The sequence below is a fragment of a genome, unplaced genomic scaffold (genome assembly GCF_019419815.1).
Source record: "Pyrus x bretschneideri cultivar Hongxiangsu unplaced genomic scaffold, Pyrus_bretschneideri_v1 Contig23, whole genome shotgun sequence".
Taxonomy (NCBI): Eukaryota; Viridiplantae; Streptophyta; class Magnoliopsida; order Rosales; family Rosaceae; genus Pyrus; species Pyrus x bretschneideri.
In genome coordinates, this window is record NW_025999535.1 from 6,268,256 (window position 1) to 6,287,164 (window position 18,909).

General features: G+C 37.1%; 2 long non-coding RNA genes across 2 annotated transcripts; both read right to left on the reverse strand.

Moving 5' to 3' along the window:
• Positions 1-11,996: 11,996 nt before the first annotated feature.
• LOC108867349 lies at positions 11,997-13,149 on the reverse strand. Its single transcript, XR_007258807.1, has 4 exons — positions 12,896-13,149; positions 12,648-12,762; positions 12,343-12,472; positions 11,997-12,198 (listed from the first exon to the last, which is right to left on the reverse strand). It is a non-coding gene; the product is annotated as an uncharacterized LOC108867349 (long non-coding RNA).
• A 1,465-nt stretch (positions 13,150-14,614) lies between these two features.
• On the reverse strand, positions 14,615-16,099 carry LOC125478080. The gene is made up of 2 exons (XR_007258897.1): positions 14,991-16,099; positions 14,615-14,883 (listed from the first exon to the last, which is right to left on the reverse strand). It is a non-coding gene; the product is annotated as an uncharacterized LOC125478080 (long non-coding RNA).
• Between the last annotated feature and the right edge of the window lie 2,810 nt (positions 16,100-18,909).

Genomic DNA, 18,909 nt, shown 5'->3' on the forward strand with positions numbered 1-18,909 from the left:
TTCTCCTCCCACCTACAATTCCAGAGCAAACTGAAGTTTGTTTATGGCAACTTCGCTCATCTGCCTGCATAAGCACTCGTTCCTTTGCTCTAGTTGAGCTCTTTTCAGAGAAGATGTGTTAAAGCCCCGAGTTGAACATGTGCTTCTTTTCAGAGAAGAGGTGTTAAAGCCCATGAAAAAGACTGTGAAAACCAAGGAAAATATGTTTCATAAGCATAAAAAGGTGAAATGGGAAGAAGAACTTACTGCAACTTGCAGATCAAACGAAAGGGAACTCCGCGAAACGAGCATTGCAAACAAATTGGGTGTGCGCCGAGTGGAATGCCCACAAGCAAGTTGCTTTACGTTTGATCTAAAGGTTGGAGTAAGTTCTTCCCATTTCACTTCTTTATACTCATAAAATGTCTTTTCCTTGGTTAATTTCCATAGTTTTTTTTTCTGTGTCTCTTTGCTCAATACCAGAAATTCTGACACCTCTTATCTAAAAAGAAGCACAGTGTTCAACTCGACCGAGACCTAAGAGGCTTTAGGATGCCTTAACAACTAAAGAGACGGAATTTGGGGCCGCAATGAGCCGAGCAAAGGAACAAGTGCTTGGGGAGACAAGTACAAAGATACTTCAAGCTTCTGGAGTTGGGGGCGAGGCTAAAGATGTTGCTCGGGCCTTAAGGGAGGAGAACGAGCAGCAGAAAATGGCCTTGGATGAATTCTTTCAAATTCGCCGTAAGGAGTAAGGATATAAACCTCCAATCGTCAGTAGGCCAAAAGCTTACTAAAAAACTGTTTTCAGTGCTATATGGAGTTTTACAAGAAGGTGAAGTATGATCTAGATGTCAGGGATGATAAAGACAGTGCTGAGCAGGGTGGGGGTGAGGAAGATGGAGCCGGAGAAACCCTCTTCGACCAAACTGGACAAACCGTAGACTTTTTGGTTGCTGACCCAGCAAACAAGACTAGACCAACCTCCTCAACATAATTTTTGCAATAAATTTTCTTTTAAGGGTCCTTTTAAATATTTTTATTAAGCATGTTTTTCTTTATCCTTTAACGTGGTTTGGGGGATTGATAGGACATGGATTATTCCTAGTCATAACACTGATGATTGGTTTAAACTTTTTAGTGTAAAGGGGACCAATTTGGAAAGTTGTTTTTCAACAAACTCTTTTCTCTTTTATACTAACTAGAAACAAAATCTCCATGTGATACCCTTTACACCCTTTTCAGGGAGATTAAGGAATGACTTTATTTAGTGGTTTCGATGTTCCTACCACTTTGATATGACTCAGCCAATGCGATGCCTCTACACCATTTAGCTAGCTTCTGATTCGAAATGCCAATTTATTTCGAGGCAGTCATCTTATTTAGTTGCCTCACACAGCAAATCCTTAAAGGCGTTAAAGGATTTTGAGTTAGATAAAAATATAAATTGTCACCAACAAATCCCCCCATGAAGGCATTATGTGTCATCACCTCATCACATCCTATGCATTTAGCGTACTCATTGTTGAATTTGGATATATAATAACTTAAGGATTCGTCTGGATTCTGTTTTATAAAGGCAAGGTTGTTTGGTGTGTATTGCCTCTTAAAGATGATCATATAAATGTCAAGGAAAACCTGCCTCAGTCTCGAGAAAGGCATATAGACCCTGAGACTATTTGCTTAAACCAATCCCGAGTAGCTCATTTGAGAATAGTTAGAAATAGCCTACATTTAGTAGTGGTGGTGTTTTTCTCAACCCTTGATGACGTATACAGATCAGTAATCCCCTCGTAGCTTCGCATCTTGAGCGCTTGAGTGTAAAGGTTCTTTGGATATGTTGTTAATCTTCTTGTTCATTTGGTTGATTTATTCTAGGAAGTCATCATGCTTCTCCTGGAGAACGGTGTCTTAGGTGTGGAGAAGGTTCCCTACCATATATCCAAAACCAGCAAGTATGTCTCTTTATAGGTGGCGAGCCTAGTCCTATTCTCTTATCGTCTTAGGTCTGCTGGTCATCTTGCTTAATGGACTACAAACTATGAAGCAAAAATAGCAGGGCAGAAAACACAACTAAATCGTATGTGTTTCTAATAAATAGTGCCAAAGCTTCTGCTTACTCGTTACCTTGTACGCCAACAACTTATACTAACTCACTAACACCTTTCCATCTATTCGGCCAGGCTCTTGTAAGTGAAATGACATTTTTGCAGTCTCGGTGGCACATCTTTTTAGGTCTAAAGAAGCATTGTCCCAGCTACCTTTATGTCTTATATTAGGTATTTGTTGCTAATTATGAGCCGCCACATATTCTAAATGGCACTTGAGTAGTTTTGCCCTTGGAGACTTTTGCTATAAAGCTATTAGTTTGTTCACATGTTCCATGCAATCGGGGGCAACTCCTTTTTTATCTCAATCGGCTCAAGTGCTCGAGGCAGCCTTCTATGAACCCCTTGAGCCTTAGGCTTTTAGGTCTTTTCTTGGGCCTGTATTAGATCATTTGATGATGCATTTAGAGGACACTTTGGGCTGAAGAGGACAACAACTAAGATTTTGCAAAGTGGGTTGTTTTGGCCTTCATTTTTCAAGGATGCAAATAATTGGTGTTAAGTTTGTGATCGTTGTCCACGAGTGGAAAATCAGTCTAAGAAGAATAAGATGTCACAGTAGCGTATTCTGGTTGTAGAATTATTTAATGTTTGAGGCATTGATTTCATGGGACCATTCCCATCGTCCCATGAGAACCAACACATTCTTGTGGTTATGGAATATGTTTTTAAGGCCATCTCCAACCATAGGGTCTAGAGGGCCAGAGGGAACATTAAACACTATGAAACAACATTAAATAACATTAACCAACATACAAATTATATAACATAAAAAAAAATTTAATAACATGAAACTTAAACAATATTTTTAAAAACATTTAATAACATAAAACTTAAACGTCTACTCCATGCTTCTTTTGGCCCAAAGATGTGCAACAAACATAATACTTGTTTGTGGCACGAGAACGTATCATTCTATAAGGTCTCATGTACTCATTTATAGAGATATTATAAGTTCTTGGATTGAAAGGCAAATTAGGCCAATCATATATTTTTGCACGAGCCCTTCTTGACCTATTTAGATCTTCTTGGTCGTCATCGGACTCTCCATCAATATACCCATCTCAATATGATGCAAGACATCATGATGGAGTCAAAATTTTCTCGACTCCACCATTTTGCTGGTTCACTAATGATCTTTCCGGTATGCCCTCTTGGTGTAAGGTAAACAAATTTTCTACATCATTCCTAGGGTTTGGAATTGCTTGGACAAGTGTCACCCATTTTGGGTAAATGTCATATGCCAAGTAATACCCCATATTGTATTGACGGTTGTTGATGTAGTAGTCAAGTTGAGGTGTTTTACCTTTCATCAAGTTAATGAATAGAGGTGAACGCCTAAGAACTGTAATGTCATTTTGGGATCCAGGGACTCCAAAGAAAGTATGCCAGATCCATGTGTCATGTGAGGCAAAACGACAGTTGGCTTTCTCGACCTTCCGCTAAAGCTTCATTGCCATCAGGTGGGACAGTTATTCCAATCCCAATTCATGCAGCCTAATGACCCTATTATGCCCAGAAACCCATGGTCTTCAGCTTTGCGAATGAGCCGATTCAAATCTTCTTAATTTGGCTCACGGAGGTACTCGTCTTTGTAAACCTGAACAATTATGTCACAGAAGTATCAAGGCATGTCTACTCAGGGTGGCCTGCTTTGTCCCGTTTTTGTCGAAAGTATGGATTGACCTGCTAGACATCACAACGTAAATGCTCGAATACATGACGCCTCATCCAGAAGCGACGTCTGAAATCCTCTTATGTGTACACCGAGTTGGGGTTGAAGTAGTTGTTCATCAGATTGGCATGCAACATCGCTCTGTTTCGTGGTTTGTAAGAGCGACCAGCAATAGAGCCACCCCATTGAAGTTGTTCCTCAGTTGGTTGACACACTATGGTTGCTGCTCTGTTTTGTTTGTTGCGTCTTACTTGAACTTCTTCATCAGACTCTTTATCTTCTCGTCTCATTTGCGCCCATTTTGTTTCCAATTTGGAATTAGATAAGGACCCCCAGTTGGAATTTGAAGAGGATCTAAAGTTGGAATTCATTGCAAACTTGAATTGAAAAAGATTATTAAATTGAAATAAATTGAATTCAAAGTTGTGTGAATTTGCAAACTTGAATTGAAAAAGATTGAATTGAAAGAGATTGAATTGAAATAGATTGAATTCAAAGTTATGTAAATTATAGCTCAATATCCACCCTATTTATAGCAAAAGAAAAATTCAAATCCAACGACTAGCTGACGTCACTTAGCCGTTGGATTTGAATTTAAGTTGTAGTTTTTAAATAATAAATTATGTTTGGTCCTATGGCCCTTTGGCCCTCGGTTGGAGACGGTTTTTTGTGACAGGGCTAAAACGAGCCATATGGCCCTTTGGCACTCGGTTGGAGATGGAGACAAATATGACCCTGTACTGTTCTTTAAAATATTAATTTCTTGGAGGACCAGAGCCGTCTGGCAAACCCTCGGTTGGAGATGGCCTTAATATATGGCCATGCATTGTTCTTTAAAATATTAATTTCTTGGAGGGCAAACCATATTTGCCTTAATATGCCTCCATCTCCAACCGAAGGCCAAAGAGCTATAGGGCCAAACATAATTTATTATTTAAAAACTATAACTTAAATTCAAATCCAACGGCTAAATGATGTCAACTAGCCGTTGGATTTGATGCTGACATCAGTTAGTCGTTGGATTTGAATTTTTTTTTTTTTGCTATAAATAGGGTGGATATTGAGCTATATAATTCACAAAACTTTGAATTCAATCTATTTCAATTCAATCTTTTTCAATTTAAGTTTGCAATGAATTCCAACTTTGAATCCTCTTCGGATTCCAACTGGGGGTCCTCATCCAATTCCAAATTGGAAGCAAAATGGGCGCAAATGAGACGAGAAAATGAAGAGTCTGATGAAGAAGTTCAAGTAAGGCGCAACAAACAAAACAGAGTAGCAGCCATGGCTATAGCCATGGTATGTCAGCCAACTGAGGAACAACCTCAATGGGGTGGCCTCAATGGGGTGGCTCTATTGCCGGTCGCTCTTACAAACCACGAAACAAAGCGATGTTGCATGGGTAGCTCTATTACTTCAACCCCAACTCAGTGTACACAGAAGAAGATTTCAGATGTCGTTTTCGGATGAGAATGTCTTCGAGCATGTACTTCGTGATGTCCAGTAGGTCAATCCATACTTTCGACAGAAGATTCGATGGATGAAACTCATGGTATGTCTGAGTCTACATGCCTTGATACTCCTGAACAATTCTATGACAAATTGTTCAGGTTTACAAAGACGAGTACCTCCAAGAGCCAAATCAAGAAGATCTGAATCGGCTCATTCGCAAAGCTGAAGATCATGGGTTTCCGGGCATGATAGGGTCATTAAACTGCATGCATTGGGATTGGAAGAACTGTCCCACCGAATGGTAAAGAGGCTTTAGCGAAAGGTCGAGAAAGCCAACTGTTGTGTTAGAGGTGATTGCCTCATATAACACATCGATGATGACCAAGAAGATCCAAATAGGTCAAGAATGGCTCGTGCAAAAATATATGATGAGCCTAATTGCCTTTCAATCCAAGAACTAGTAGTATCTCTATAAATGAGTACATGAGGTGCTATAGAATGATATGTTCTCGTGCCACAAACAAGTACCTACAATAAGATCTTGTTGCACATCTTTGGGTCAAAAGAAGTATGGAGTAGACGTTTAAGTTTTATGTTGTTAAATGTTTTTAAAAATATTGTATAAGTTTCATGTTGTTAAATTTTTTTTATGTTGATTAATGTTATTTAATGTTGTTTCATATTGTTTAATGTTGTTTTATGTTACTTAATTTAATTTAATGTTGTATAGGTTTAGGAAGTTATAGGAAAAAATATAATTTAAAAAAAATATGAAACAAATTTGTGAAATAGAAGTTATAGAAAAAAAATAGAATTTAAAATAAAATGAAACTGTAAAAAAATAGAATTTTGTAAATAAAAAATAATAATAAAACTGTAAAAAAAAAAAAAAATTTTGCTTAAGAATTCATGTTGGTTATAACCAACAGGAATAATGATTTTTCTAGCTAGCCCCGGGCTGGCTGGCTGGCTGGCAGCTGCATCCCTCCTGCCCTTTCAGATTTCGTGGGGCCCTCTCAAATTCCACGAGCCTTATGGCATAGCCCTCCATTGGAGACAATTTTTGGGCTATTTTCGGCCCTCTGGACCCTTCGGTTGGAGATGGCCTAATTTCTTAGAAGGCCAAAGGGCTAAAACGAGCCCTCTAGCCAGCCCTCGGTTGGAGATGACCTAAGTGGGTCAAGGCAATTGCAGCACCTACTAACCAATGGTCAGTGATCCTGAATTTCCTCCAAGGTATGATTTATTCGAGTTTTGGTATTCCAAGATCTACTATCAGCGATCAAGTTAAACACTTCTTGAATAAGCCTTTTGCTGCACTCCTTGCGAAAATACGAGATCACCCATTGTGTAGCCACTGCGTATCATCCTCAGACATCTGGGCAAGTTGAAAATTCCAACCGAGATAAAGCGCATCCTAGAGAAAACAGTTAGCTCCACTCACAAGGACTGGAGTTTGAAATTAAACGATGCTCTCTGGGCGTACAAAACAACGCATAAAACTCTAATTAGAATGTTCCCCTTTTAGCTCATCTATGGGAAAACATGTCATCTACCTATGGAGCTAAAGCATAAGGTGTACTGGGCTATCAAACATCTAAATTTTGCCTATGATTTTGCTGGTGGTAAGCGTAAATTGCAACTCAACAAGCTAGGTGAAATTCGTAATAAGGCATATGAAACTGCAAAGATCTACAAGGAGAAAACTAAGGGGTTTCATGACAATCAAATTTAGAAAAGAGTTTCAACTAGGGCAGAAAGTGATGTTATTTAATTCAAGGTTGAAGTTGTTTCTAAGGAAGTTGAAAACTTGCTGGAACAGACAACACTGGGTTACTAAGATTTATCCTCATGGGGTTGTCAACATTATTAATGAGTAAAGTGGTAACAACAAACTAAAGCGTTTGCAGCCTAATTTTCTAACACTAAGTTTTAAAAAAAAAATTCAAAAACTAAAGCATTTATTGAGAGGCAACCTAATTTTCTAACACTAAGTTTAAAAAAAAATTCAAAAACTAAAGCGTTTATTGAGAGGCAGCCTAATTCACAAACTAAAGCGCTTTTAGTTTTGTTTTCTTTCAATAATACTAGTTTAAAATTTTGTATTTTAAAGTATTTTTTTCGTGTGTACAAATTGTTAGCTGTGAAAATCATTGTAAAATTGTTGTTTGCCTAAGTGTGTTTTTAATTTGAAAAATCATTTGTTTTGTTGGATAAAATTCTTATCTTTTCAAAGTAAATTTTTGCTTGGAGAAACTTATCTTATGAAAAACTGAGTTGATAAAAATAGATTATTGATTGAAAAACTTTAGCTTTTGCAGCTTGCAATCAAGACATACAAGGCGGCCCTATTTCATCTAATACGTGCAAGGCAAATAAAGAAAAAACTGGATCCTGCATCCAGTAGCAGATTCATCCATTGACATCAACCACAACAGTTCTAAGACGATCATATTGCATAAATTTTGAGCAGTTCAAAGCAATCGAATTTCACGCAGAGGACAGTCAGAGTAGACAAGCAGATATGGGTTCCTAGTCTTTCATATTGGAAGAAGTTCTAGGGTTAGTCTAAGTTAACCCTAAATCCTAGTCGGCAAGCATGGGTGTATGTATGGTACATTGCAGTCTAACAACTAAGTATGGCTGTCATAGTTGTCATAGTGGTGATATCCTGAAAAATCACAGTTTTTTGAGAGAAGATGGCAGTACAGTTTAGTGAGTTTGTGATTTTTTCAACAGATAAAAGCTGAAAAGGGAATGAAGGAACATATAGGGCCTCAGACTCGACATTACTAGAGATCAAATGTATTTTTCCTTTCCCTACAACCATGGCACCCTTGCGATTAGCAACTGACACTTGGGATGGACGTGAAAGTTTTTTAAAATCATACAGATTTGTGGACTTGTTGGTCATATGATCAGTGGCTCCTGAATCTATAATCCAATAATCATGCATATTACCTATTTTAAGCGCAGTTGAGAAGGATTGTAAGATACCTGGAATATCTTGTTGTGTCACGCCTTCTTTCCTAGCCAAAAAACTAGCAAACTGCCCAAGTAGAGCAGCTGGTTTGTTGTCAACATGACTGGTTGATCCTTCATTCTCCCCACCACCTTGTTTCTTGTGAAGGAAGGCAGCAAATTCATTATCAGCATGGCCGGATTAGAGGTGAACATCTGTGCTTCCTCGGAATGAGAGGTCATAGTATGATTTGCCTTGGGTGATGAGTTGTGTGCTCCTCTAGTGAAGCTCTTGTTGCTGTCCCTCGAATGCTTGGGCCTTAGTTCAGGATGGAGAATCCAGCAATGATTTCGTGTATGTCCACCATTATCACAATAGCTACACTTCACAGTGGGTTTCTTTCCTTTATATCTCCTCTCTTCACTAGCCCTGTGATTTGAGAAATATACCCTAGATTCTGGTATATTTGACTTTAATTCCATAGTCATGATTTTTCTGCGAGTTTCTTCCCTTTGGATAGTGGCACACACACTTGAGAAGGAAGGAAGTTCAGGATTCATGAGAACATGACTCCTGAGATCTTCGTATTTAGAGCTCAAACTTGCTAGGAGCTGAAAGATTTTATCTTCCTCAGCTCTCTTGATCAACACGGCAGCGTCAATGGTGTGTGGCCGATAAACATTCAACTCATTCCACATGGTGGTCAACTTGCCAAGATGATGCACAAACGAGTTCCCTTCCTGTTGTAGACTAGCAATATCCTTCTTTAGCTGGAACACTCGAGCTGCGTTATTTTGATTTCCATACATCTCTTTGAGATTTTTCCAGAGAACGTATGAAGATTCCGCATAACTGAAGATTTCTGCAATCTTTCAATCCATAGAGTTGAGCAGCCATGACATGACTAGCTGGTCCTTGCACAGCCAATCATTGTAATCGGATGAGGACACATCAGGTGCTGGAATCACGCCATTAACATAACCAAGCTTCGATCGTCCTCCTAACGCAAGGGAGACAGCTCTCTCCCATGGGAGATAGTTGAACTCATTTAGTAGGACCGAACTGAGACGTTGATTTGGATTGATATCAACGTCTAGATGAGATGAAGAAGACGCAGCATGCGAGTTTACTTCTTCGCCATGCACGGAGCTCTCTTCAGCCATGATAGAGAAGAAAGGGAAACAGGAAGACAATACTCAGAAGCAGGTCGATAGAGATCACTGCTCTGATACCATATTGAATTTTGAATGTCTATTTTGTATTATGTAAAACAAAGTACAAGGAAAGCTCAAATAAATGAGCGGAAGAAAGGAAAATAAACAGAAGCAGAAAACAAGGAAAAGTAAAGCAGAAAACAAGGAAAAGCAAAGCAGAAAACATGGAACAACACTTCCTTGATTTATGCTTTACCAACAACTAAAGGTCTAACAACTAAAGCAAGGTGGAAATCCAACTATCACCACTATGACAACTATGACAGCCATACTTAGTTGTTAGACTGCAATGTACCATACATACACCCATGCTTGCCGACTACTGCAGAACACACCACCAGTGGCACCTGATGAACTTATCTTATCTGAACCCTCAAGAAGTCCTTCCAACCAAGAGACTGCTCAACTACCAGTGGTTCAACCTCCCACAGTTCGTCGAACTCCTTCTTGTGAGAGGAGACTCCCATCCAAGTTAAATGATTATGTAACTTACAATGTCAGGCATCCCTTAACTTCTGTTATTAATTACAGCAAAGTGTCACCTTCATTTGCTGCATTCCTCAATACAGTTACTGAGACCTATGAACCTCAAACCTTTCAAGAAGCTAAATTACATAGCGAATGGAGAGCTGCTATGGCAGAAGAGCTTCAAGCTCTTCACGAAAACAACACCTGGACCATCATGAAGCTTCCTAAAGGAAAGAAGGCTGTAGGAAGTCGTTGGGTGTACAAGATCAAGTTCCATTCAGATGGCACGATTAAAAGACACAAGGCTCGATTGGTTGCTCGTGGATTTACTCAGACTTATGGAGTAGATTACAAAGAGACCTTTGCACCTGTGGCAAAGATGAATACAGTGAGGGTGCTGTTATTTGTTGCCATTAACAATACATGGCCTCTCTTTCAAATGGATGTTAAAAATGCCTTTTTACATGGGGAACTAGAAGAAAAAGTTTTCATGAAAATCCCTCCGGGTCATCCTCAATCAAACAATCCAGACCTGGTGTGCAGACTTCATAAAGCCATTTATGGCCTCAAGCAAAGTCCCCGAGCATGGTATGCCAAGCTCAGTCATGTCCTAGAGGGAGTTGGTTTCTCTCGGAGCAATGCTGATTCCTCCCTATTTGTGCGATCGGGCAAATCTGGTAAACTTGTGGTGCTTATTTATGTCGATGACCTAATTGTTACAGGTGATAATGTTTCTGAGATTAGTGCTCTTAAACAATATCTCAGTCACAAATTTGCTATCAAAGATCTCGGCACTCTTAAATATTTCTTAGGAATCGAGGTGGCACATTCCCACAAGGGCTGTTTTCTAAATCAGCGCAAGTACATCATTGATCTTCTCCATGAGGCAAACATGACAGATTGTAAACCTGCTCGGACACCTTTGAATAGCAACTTGAAGTTGCAGTCTCATAGTGATCTCATTCCTAATATAGAGTATTATCAGAGATTGGTTGGCAAGCTTATTTACCTAACTATCACTCGTCCTGATATATCATATGTTGTGAGCCTTGTTAGTCAGTTCATGCATGCTCCAAACACAGATCACATGAAGATTGTTCACCGTGTGCTTCGCTATCTGAAGGGTTCCATTGGTAGAGGGATCCTTATGCACAATAATGGTCATACTCAGATCTCGGGATATACAGATGCAGATTGGGCAGGGAACTCTCTCGATCGCAAGTCTATCACGGGTTTTTGCACATTCGTAGGGGGTAATCTTGTCACCTGGAAGAGCAAGAAACAAAGTGTGGTTGCACGCTCAAGTGCAGAGGCAGAATATCGTGCTATGGCATCAATGGCATGTGAACTCACTTGGCTCAAAACTCTACTCTCGGATCTAGGGTTTCCTCACCCGCAACCTATGTCCCTTCACTGTGACAATCAAGCAGCAATGCACATCGCATCAAATCCTGTCTTTCATGAGCGAGCTAAACACATTGAAGTTGATTGTCATTATGTTCGGAATCAAGTGCAGTCCAAGGTAATTGCTACACACTTCATTCGCAGTCATGTCAGCTAGCAGATATCTTCACCAAAGGACTGGCATTTACTACTTTTCATCATCTCCTATCCGAGCTCGGATCAATTGATCCCTTTGATCCAGCTTGAGGGGGAGTATTGGAAGAAGTTCTAGGGTTAGTCTAAGTTAACCCTAAATCCTAGTCGGCAAGCATGGGTGTATGTATGGTACATTGCAGTCTAACAACTAAGTATGGCTGTCATAGTTGTCATAGTGGTGACAGTTGGATTTCCACCTTGCTTTAGTTGTTAGACCTTTAGTTGTTGGTAAAGCATAAATCAAGGAAGTGTTGTTCCATGTTTTCTGCTTTGCTTTTCCTTGTTTTCTGCTTTACTTTTCCTTGTTTTCTGCTTCTGTTTCTTTTCCTTTCTTCCACTCATTTATATGAGCTTTCCTTGTACTTTGTTTTACATAATACAAAATAGACATTCAAAATTCAATATTTCATTGAATTGCTAGGTCTCTAAAGTCATTCCTAATCTCGTTTGTCTAGCAGTCAACTCCTATGCATGTTTCTAAACACAGTCACAGCAAACAGCAGTTATAAAGTGAGTTATCAGAAAGCATACCAGGGCAATTCCGATGAAGCTTATGGACTTGGATATCCAGAAACAACAAATTACAATCAAGGAGAGAAGGGAAGTTAGAAAATAATTGTGAGTGATTAAAACAAAAGGCTCACTTGGCAACTGAATGGTGTCTAGAACTGCAGGGTCCGGAAAGAAATTCATAGTGAGCTTGACCTCATCAGACAAGGTAGTATGCTCTCTCTTCAAATCCTAAAGCATGAGAACAAAACAAGAAACGTTTAGTGAATTTGTCGAAAGATTCAAGACAGAAAGAGTATACAAATGCTTCCAATCACTTTCTGAGCTTTCCTCAAAGCGACATTAACAAAAAACAATGCTAGAACAATGAATTACCTGAATTTTGGTAGCCAAATCAGTGATCTTCTGGAAAAATGGAAGGACCATCTGACATGGAGAACCTTGTTGAGTTCCGTTCCGTTCGATGTGCTAGTCTCACCAATCAAATCAGAATCTGGAGTACATTCTGAAAACAATGATATAATCAGAGCATGACTTCAACGAAACCCCAAAAATTTTCGATTTTCTTACAACTCAACTACTCAATTGAAATTCAAAATGTAACAGTTTAGTTGAAAAGTTTCCTAATTTCTTTTATAAAATTAAAGACTAAAAAACCAAGAATTGCAGAAATTACCCACCTTTGTCGCTCACGTCACTCTCCAACTTTGCTGTAATCGCTCTAGGGTTTTAAGTTTTAACTCCGCAGACAAAGAGGGATGAAACCGAATCAGAAATTCTCCGATTCTACATTTTCTTGTGCCGGAAAACAAAATTAAAACTATAAGAAGCTGCAATAATCGAATCCAAACCTCAAATTCAACATTTTCTTGTAATTCAAAAAATTGAAAAGTGGGCAAATTGAATAAATTAAAGCAAAAACAAGAACCTGCTACAGAGGTTGAAGAGGGCTTGGAGTCGTGATTTGGAACGAAGTCTTTGCAGTTTTGGGGGAATATTTCCACCGTTTGACACCGCTCGCTCCACGATTTAACAAAAAATTAAATAAAAAACAAAAAATAATTGAAGAGAGGGAGAGAGAGAGAGAGGACGCTCAGGAGTGTACCTTCCATTGAATCGAATCACAGCAAGAATGCGAGTTCTAGAGAGAGAGGGGGGGGGGTTGTGAATTTTAGACGAAGATCTCGGAGAGCTAGAGAGAGAGAGAAAGAGACCGTTTATTTATAGGACCGGAGGGATCTGTGAGGGTAGTGTTCTGATTGCATTCAAGTTTGAATTGAGTGAATCTGAGCCGTCGGTTTAAATGGACCAATAGTCCCCAGTCGGTGGGAAGGCAAAACTATGATTAGTTTCACGTCGTCCGTGTTTAATAGGATGCAACATTCACGTCGTTTACCAGTAGAACTAATTGCAAAGGGTAATGTTAAGAAGATCAATTTTTAAATTAAAATTTTGACGTGATTATTGATGATTATATTATTACTTAAGTGTTGATTAATATACTTATTTTCTAATGGTGACACATTATATTATTTGTGAATTTAATCTAAAAAATTGGTTTACGTAGTATTACTCAATTGCATATACACTTTGGAGTGTGGTTCTACTTTCTAATAAGGCGATAAAACTTCTAATTAGAAGGAAAACTCAACGGATCTCTAAAAGTGTCCCATAATTATGATTTTAGATAGCAGACTAGGACAAAAAAAAAGAAACTTCAGGATAGTAATCTAATATTAACCCTTTCTTCCATGTACCAAAAAATGTGAGGTTTTTTCCTTCCTTTTTTTTTTTTTTTTTTTTTTTTTTTTTTTTTTTTGAGAAAAGATCGATGGATCCATTGCCCACAAAAGAATAATGTTATTCTTACCACAATTTTATACCACATTTATTTACCAACTTAGGTGGCAGATAAGTTGGACAAGCCACATCATTTAATTTCAATTTTCTTATTAATTAAAACACTTAAATAAGGAAAATTGCATACTTCAAGTCTCCCACTAGCGTTAATAACTTAATTGGGTATGACCCTGATCCGATAAACAAATTTGATTTTGACTCCTAATTCTCATGAAAGCTAATATGCATTATTCAATGAAATAATCAGATGAAATCCTTCTTTTAAACCACAATTTTTTTTTTTTTTTTTTTGAAAAGAAGACAAAAAAATCACGAGATGAATAGCCATGGTGGACCAATGAAGATTGGAGACGGAAATACTTGAAGCGGAATGAGGACTGGGGCTACGAGGCATGAGTCTGGAAATAGAAATCAATATAAGGTGATTGTGGTACACGAGTGAATTCTATAAAGTTGATCATAATCATGGAAATCAACATAAATTAATAAAAAAATTGCCGTGAAAAAGAAAGGGAAGGGAAGAAGAAGAATTGAAGGGGAAGGAAGAATGAGACTCTTTGTATACCACAATCATCATTTAATTAACCATCTTTTTATTAGTTATTGATTAATTAAATAGTTTTTTAACAAAAATTAAATGCTAATTAATTTAAATGATGTGGTTATCTATATCAGATGTCACCTAAGGTGGTATACAATTGTGGTACAAAAACATGGTAAGAATAACATTATTGCCCACAAAATAGAGAGATACAACCAAAAGCAATTACAACAAAGCTTCGCCAAATAACAAGTATGGGATTAGATCCAGAGGATTTTCATTCCAAGTACAATTGATTCCCGAAAGAAAAGCAAAACGCGCTAGGCAATGAGCAATGCCATTAGCTTGACAACGAACATGGATAAAAGAAACTCTAATGACATTAGCTTGATGACGAACATGGATAGAAGAAACTCTAATGACTATGGCAATTAACGACTTTGAATCTTCGATAATATATGCCCAGCGACTGACAGAAGAGTCGTGAAGCGCAGCAATAATCTGGAGTTTCTAACCTGAAAAAAATAGGAACGAGGTATTAGATGATGTTTATTCAAATCAACAAGTTTTTGCTCAATTGAAATGTGTATTCCAATGTGAGTTCTAACATAAAATCATTTACTTGTCGGTAGAGTAAGTAACGATTTTTTAAGCACTTCAAGACTTCCATCTTCAATGTGCGGAACTCTCAACACTCCTTTAGTTGTGAAGTTTTGTCATGCCCCGGACTCGGGGTCGGTAGGAAAATACGACTCTACGCTCAGCATGAGAGTAAAAAAAATATATAAAAAAAAAAACAAAAAACTAACTTCTCTTATACAAATAGCTTCAAAAGCCTTTACAAAAATAATAAAAACTCTTAAAATCCCTCGTCTAACACAACCTCAGCTCTTCTACCCTATGTTAATCTTGTACCAAGTCTGCAAGGTCTAAAATAGTGTGAGCAAAACCACAGCTTAGTAGGAACATAACTCTTATCAAGGATAATTGTCAAGGCTAAACCAAGGTTCATGCAACATGTAATCAATTTTAACATGTTATCAAACACATATTATATTCCATGAATGCATCCTAACTTCAATTACTAAGCCCGTTAATTTATAATAAAACACGCGAACCTACATGTCTCATACCATGCATTTTACCACTTCAGCGGTGGTCTGAATGCTCTATTATTTAAACTAACCCCCATAACTCAATCATCCCAAATTTCCCATTTTGTTTGTCATCTTGTTCTCTTCTCGGTCGCTAGAGTCTTCACTACTTCGTACCATTCCTATAATTTCACTTTTGCCACCCTTGCTGGTCCCTACGAGACTCGAACTCAACCACACAAAATATAATTCCATTTCCATAACCACTCAAATATTCCAATAAAGTCCATCCGCTCCAATATGCAATGACATATGCATATAATCAACATTATCAATATTAGTAATATGAATACCATATTCCAAAATACACAATTATATCAATTGTAGAGATAGATCAAGTATAACACATATTTCACAAAGCTTAAACAAGACAAATACCCCAATAGTGATAAGTTTCCCAAGAAACCCCTACATCAATTCCATAAAGCTAAAACGAAGAACCACGTCATTACCGTAATAGTTAAACTCCATGTACTTGAGCAAGTTCCTGATCACTCCTGACACCATGCATTCCTTCCACTCTTTTCTTTCCTAATCTCTCCCTAACATATATATAAACATCAGACCTTAGCTTGTATGCAAACTAGCCCCTTTCACGATATTAAACAGGAGCATATGCTCCTATTTATAGTACAAGAATAACGGCAAAACAACACATCCTATTGGATGAATTGGTAGTAAGCACACCTGTCATCTCGATGTGGATAAATGTTTGCCAGATATCCACAGCTCATGCTATGACTATGACTCACCTACATATCCCATTTGCATGTAACTTTACTGACACCTCCTAACTTAATCCGCCAGCAAGCTAAGCACATAACTTGGTCATCTCCAAGCAGCACACATAGTGCTAATCTAGACCATTCCAACCCAAAAGCTTGGAATGCAATAGCTAGTAAGCATAAATCATTGCATGCTACATGCATAACGTCTAACTATAGTCATTCTAATATCTGTAAATAATACATAAAAATATGGGATCTCATAAGTCTACTAAATTTAACACATGTTAACATTTTATTATGTAACGCGGGAGCATGTAATTCTTAAGTACAACAAATAGATAATCGTCACTAATAATTTGGTAACGTGAAAGTAAAGGCACGTGGTTGTTCACTTGTTCCATCACTATATGAGAATATATCAAACACTAAAATAATGAAAACCCAAACTTGGCTAACTCTCTTTTGGATTGGATTTCCAAATCAAATGGATTTGGACCATAGTTGTGAAGGATAAAATTCGATTATAATTAGACCGGATGAAAGATACACTAAATGGAATTCACGTCCTATGGAAGACCTTATCACTACCTAACCAGTTAGTTGCTTAAATTGTTATGCTGATAAATCAAGTGATCAAAATGTGAAAGAAAGAACAAAATTAGGAACACTAGTACTAGCAGCCGTCAAATCTCGCCCACTAAGGTGTGGAGCGCTTCGTTTGATACAAATGTCTGTTCTCATTCCTGTTTGAGATTAGGATGCATCTTATATCATTTTAAGTTAAGTTAGTTCAGATTTTCATAATAATTTTTAAGCGGACAAATTCTATGGTTGATCAGCTAGATCAATAGTCACAATTATTTTAAACTGATCTAATATGATTGTCTCTGATGTCATATGTTGACGATCGAACATAAGATTGCGTTGAAGCCTATATTTTTTGTTCAACTAATACCAAGTTGAGAAATAATTAGACTCAATCAACAAGATGTGCATGTGTCGCCTCTGAAACATTTTGATTAATTCAACATATATAAATAAGCAATCCCGATTTGTTTCATAATGTATGATTTATTATTCAGCTTGATCATGCCGGCGAACACTCCAAGTAATCCAAAGATTATGGGACACCGTACAATGCACAAACTTGAAGACCATGATTATTATACAAGTTTTCTGGTCAATCAGTTCATTGGAATATGCAGCCGCCCAAGCATTTAGAAATCTTTATTTATTTTAATGCTTAGGTTATTGGATTAGGGCTCGAGTTGGCATTCAAAAAACAACAAACACTTGCCAACACTTTAGACAAATACTGGGGATCGAATCTACACACCAGAGTTAGATATATGAAAATAGATACAAAAGTTCATTCATCAATTGTTTTTTTAAAAATTTTTTATTTATTTTAAGATAGCTTTTGTGGGTTAAATTTTTAGTTGTTAAGGGAGAGAGAAATCAGTAGGATCAACCCACACCAGGATGTGTCGGCATCATTGCTTTCCTTTATTGCAATAAAGTGTCTTATGCAAACTTCATTCATCAATCAGTATATATAAAGGGAAGTCAAAAATCTCATTTTACACTCCTCACAAATGTATTTTTCTTTCTAAATATAAAAAATTTGGAATGTAAAATGAGAAATTTGGAGTGCCAATAACAATTCTCTATATAAAAGGCTATCTATAGTCTACAACGTTCAAGCATCCTGAAATTGTATAAACTTTAATACACCATTTAATTGATGAACTCTTTATTCAATGAGTTGCAAATGTGGCTTACACGACAATCCTATCATCAATTTTATCTAAGATCAAACAATCAATTAGGCCAAACAATCAATTATGCCGAAAGCATAACTTCATACAATTTCAATACCTTATGATGTAATATAAAAAAAAAAATTTAAACTTTGTGTCCCATGTTAAAAACTAAAACAAACTTAAAGTTGTGAAACGTAATTAGCATTATATCAAAAAATGAATGGGGAATTATATACCAATATCTTTTTCTTTGTGACAAAAAGAAAAATATTCATAGTTTAACTATACAGACAGCTTAATTAAACCTAACTTAATCTACTTGGATGCGTTTATTTTGGTTTTCCATTACCAACTTAGATATGTCACCATTTTTAATTAATTCTTTACTAGTTGGTTATGTGCACATGATTTACCATTGTCAAAGCAAAATATTCATTTTCTCGTTTCAAGTAACTAAACATATAAAGTATTCGATTCTTTTTTAGGTTTTTATCACTAATGATCCTTGAGATTGACTAAAGTCATCATTTTGATCCCTCACTTTTATAATCAATCAATGTAGTCCTTGACATTCACCACCGCACATCAATTTGGTCATTCCATTTAGATTCCGTCAATTATTTCTGTTAGTTTGTATGTGGGACCCACAAGTCCAATAAAATGGTGACATGTAAATTACATAAAAGAAATTTTTTTTATCACAAATAGTCACTGACATTATTCAAACTCCTCATTTTGGTTATTGAGTTTCAAAAATCAATCAAATAGGTCTCTAACTTTCACTACTGCACATCAATTTAGTCATTCTATTAAAATTTCGTCAATATTTTTTGTTAATGTGATAATATGGTCCCACATGGATTAACTATGAAAAAATATTTTTTTTAACATTTAAA